Source organism: Silene latifolia, chromosome 6 (genome assembly GCF_048544455.1).
Source record: "Silene latifolia isolate original U9 population chromosome 6, ASM4854445v1, whole genome shotgun sequence".
In the NCBI taxonomy this organism is placed as follows: Eukaryota; Viridiplantae; Streptophyta; class Magnoliopsida; order Caryophyllales; family Caryophyllaceae; genus Silene; species Silene latifolia.
In genome coordinates this window covers 6,477,458-6,481,445 of record NC_133531.1, presented here as the reverse complement: position 1 = coordinate 6,481,445, position 3,988 = coordinate 6,477,458, and the positions used below count along the sequence as shown (strand labels likewise).

Below are 3,988 nucleotides of genomic sequence, written 5' to 3'. Positions count from 1 at the left end.
TTAACGATTTATATATATATGCTTAGCTAATTAATTAATTTAATCATAATTCGATACGTTAATTTTAATAATCATTAATAAGTTTATTGAAAGTTAGTTCAAGTTTATTAAAGTTAGTTCGAGTTTGTTTATTTAATAATTTCCGTTTCTTTACGAGTCCTTATGAAAGTTGTTTTAAGTGAACCCGAGATGGATTTTGGGAACAAAACCGTCCAATTAGCTATTTTGAGCTTATTTCACTAAATTAGCAATTTTTATTAATATCCGTTAGTTTCGTAAAAATCGCTAATATTTCCGATTCAAGCTGATATCGTATTATTTCCGTTAACTAGCTGAGTTTATTTTATTTTCACTCATTAAATTTATTTATTATTAATTCCGTTTTATTAATGAAACTTTTACTAAAAACCGATTTTTATTAACTCGAGACGGTTTTAAAAACGAACGAAATTACTTAACGATGAAGAAACGTACGTATAATTAGAAGCTAGCAAGCTAGTTTGGTGTCTCATTATTATTATTATTATTATTATTATTTTATTGTTGTTGTTGTACACCCCCGTCCCTACCCCTTCTTTTCCCTTCCTTTTTGCGCGTTTCACCAGCAACAACAATCAGCATCCACCAAAATCATCAACACCGTTTCCGATCATTCAAACCCCAGATCCCGCCTCCATTCTCAACCAAATTCCGTAATTTTTGTACCATTCTCTTCCCCTTTCCTTCCTCCTCCTTTTAAGGTAAGAAAGTCTCCTTTCTGTAGTGGTTTCGTCTTTCGCCGTCTTATAAAAGTGTCGTCTTTTAGCTTCTTTATTCCGTTTTCTTGCCCTTTTATGAAGGATTCGAAGACCCGGGGTGAGGCTCGTGCCTTGTGGACCATTTATTCGGAGAATAAGGAGCGTTTAAGGTAACGGTGATAGGATTATTCGTTACTAAGTCGATTTTGTATGCTAGTTTGTATATTGGATGCTTACTTGTGTTAAAGTTTCATTCTTTATGAAATTTCCATATTATTGTAGCATGTGACGGTCTTATACAAGATTTACTTATTAATTTTGAGAAAAGTTAGTACCTTTGGATTCATGGTGAAGTGGGTAATTATGTTGGGTAATTTAATTGGGTGAATACTATCATTTTAATGCTTAAAATTTCGTCTTAAGACGGTCACAAATGAGCTTCTTTAATAGTGAAAATGGGGTATTTGATTTTTGTTTTGGCACATTTCCTGAAATTATAGGTGTTGAAATTAGGATCATTTTTAAGGCCAAAAATCGGGACATCTTTGGGACTCATTACAATGGGTTGTATGTATTTTAGGGAGTGTGGGTCATAAGGATTAGTGTTTGGAACGGTGTGTGAGGGTCAAAGTCCAAATGTTTCGACTTTGTTCTTGGACCGAAATGGACTGGTATAACACGATTTTCTGGGTGGGAAATTCGATTGTTTTGAACTCGGCTTTGGAGCCGTTAAAGGGACTGAGTCTGATAAGTATTAACAATTATTTAAGTGTCGACGTCTCACGCTCCCAACTCTTCCAGGTTTGAGAATAGTGAACAAATTACTCCATGTCGCATTTAATATTAGAAATTACTGAATTACTACTATCGCTCGGAAAGATATCGCTTTGTATTATTGAATTTGGCTTAAACAGCTATCCCTTTGTATACGATTGATCTTTCCCCAGCTGTTTACATGTTTTATTTTGAATGGGCTGAGTTGTGTTTGAAGTTATAAACCCGTCCTATGGACTGGTTGGTCACAGCTGGTTTTGGGTTATAATGGTGGCTGTTTAGGATCGGGTAAGCGGGCCGTTTGCCGGCCTAGGCAAAGGGCTTGGTGAGTGCGCCTTAGCCATAGGTGGCTGTTGAGGCGGAAATAGGGCTGCTCAAATGGTCCTCGAGTCGTGGTTATGGATTTCTTTAGGCGCCTAGTTTAGTTCATTTGAAATAATTATATTTCCGACTCATATTTTATATAATGATAATTCGTTAATATCGTCCTTTCACATAATTATTTTAGGTGACTCATATGTGGTTGAAGATGAAGAGTAATTTTGGGTTTTAGAAGCTTTCTCAAGTTTATTGCTTGTCTCTTTGCTAGCTTAAGGTAACTATTCCGAGTTACTCGACGAATTAATGTCACATTAGTAGTTAATGTGTGCCTGTTGTTTGATAAGTGTTTAGGTGAATGAATAATGTTAGTAGTAAAGATAATAAGGATGGTAAAATTGTGCTCATATTAATAGTTATCACATATTAGGATAGTTTACAAAATGAAATTGTAATTAATAGGCTCAAATGAATTTTATAGCGATAATTGTAATGTTTTGTTGATTGTGCCGAAAACTGAGCCTTAGTCCCTTTGACTGATGCGATGTCGATTAATTGAGTGATTGGTCACCGCAAATTTGACCCGTACTGTCGCAGGGCTGGGGTTGCGGGTAAAAATTCGGTTGGATGAAATTTTGAATGAATTAGATAGTCGGCCTTTTTCTTGTTTTAGGCCATTCATTATATTTTTTATCTCACATGTGTAATTAGTTGATTTAAGTAGCTTCTTATATTGTAAAAACGGCCCTAGATTCCCCAAAGCCTTTAATTTGGTTAATATTGTTAGAATTGGAAATTGGTATTGAGGATTCTGTTGGTTTATCTACTGATTAGACATTTATATAGCCTTTCATATGATAGAATATTAGATTTTATGTTGGTAAGTAGGACTTTTTGTCCTCTTAAGGTTAAGTGGGTGTCTTAATTGACTTGTGTGGTGAGTCGTGTGTGGTGTGGGCTAAAGTATTCAAGCTGGGACTAGGTCCTAGGTGAGTATTTCGGCCTTCATCATTGATAGGTCTTTATAGTCTCTGACGAGTATATGTTCACTGCTTGATAGCCTTTGTGTTCCTGACTAGTGGATTTAATCCAAGTTGGGGCATGACCTCAGGTACTTATTTTGATAGTATGGGGTCAGCTTAAATACTAGCCAACCCTTCGGTGGTGTCCTTAGGGTACCCACTTCATTATGTTTTAAAAAAAGTTGTGAGTCTTGGGTGCGGTGGTGTGTATCCGCATGTCTAGGTCTGCGCAGATTTTAGGCTAGGGTTGTGTTGTCTCTTGGCCATGTTTTCTTAATAGTAACCGTTGAGCCAAGATACCGGTTCGATTACCTTCCCTACCTCGTGGTATAGACTTGAGTTACAAAGTGACTATTGACCGTACTAAGAACTTATGCCTGTCTTTGATATATTGCCCTTTCTTGTATGGTGATTCTATGAATCATAGAAGGTGAGATGCAAGCCGGCTATGGTTGATAGAGTTTGGATTCCTGGATGTTATGTGATTCACATGATAGTGTAGTATGAGTCGGTCTAGTATTCACATGCTAGGACTATGTGTTGTTATATTGTTGTTCACATGATAAGCACGATTGTCTAGCATCTATATGCTAAGGCTATGTGTTATTCATATTCATATTCTTATGTTTACATGTTATATTAATTATGACATTTCATGGTTTAGAGGACTCGAGTTACTCCCCACTGACTGTGGCTTTCGTATTTGTATAAAATGCGAATGACAGGTAGGTGATGCATATATGGGGTACATGGACGAGCTAGCGAGCAAAGTAACCTTGGGACCTAGACTGGTTTTACTTTATTGCGACCCTTAAACCCCTTTTTATGTCACATACATTTTAGGGACATATGTCTCCCTTTCTCATATTTGGTTTGTATAACTTTCTTTTCGCGACTTTAGCGATGTTTCATTCTTGAGATTTATTTTGGACCTTGCATGTTTGACACCTTCCCTTTTGGATATCTTTATAACAGGTTCAGGTTTTAAAAATTACAGGTTTTTACCCAATTGAACCTATTACAAACATATCCCGTCGGTTTTTACGTAGAATTACGTGTTTACTTTTCCGCGATAAGTGAGGGTGTCACGATTGGTATCGGAGCCGGGCTGTCTTGGTGGGCGAGAGACGCCGCCTT

The 3,988-nt window shown here is 36.7% G+C and overlaps 1 long non-coding RNA gene across 1 annotated transcript; it reads left to right on the top strand.

Moving 5' to 3' along the window:
* The first annotated feature begins 570 nt into the window (after positions 1-570).
* LOC141658506 (uncharacterized) lies at positions 571-3,767 on the top strand. The gene is made up of 4 exons (XR_012549286.1): positions 571-740; positions 840-907; positions 2,020-2,106; positions 3,577-3,767. It is a non-coding gene; the product is annotated as an uncharacterized LOC141658506 (long non-coding RNA).
* The last annotated feature ends 221 nt before the right edge of the window (positions 3,768-3,988 follow it).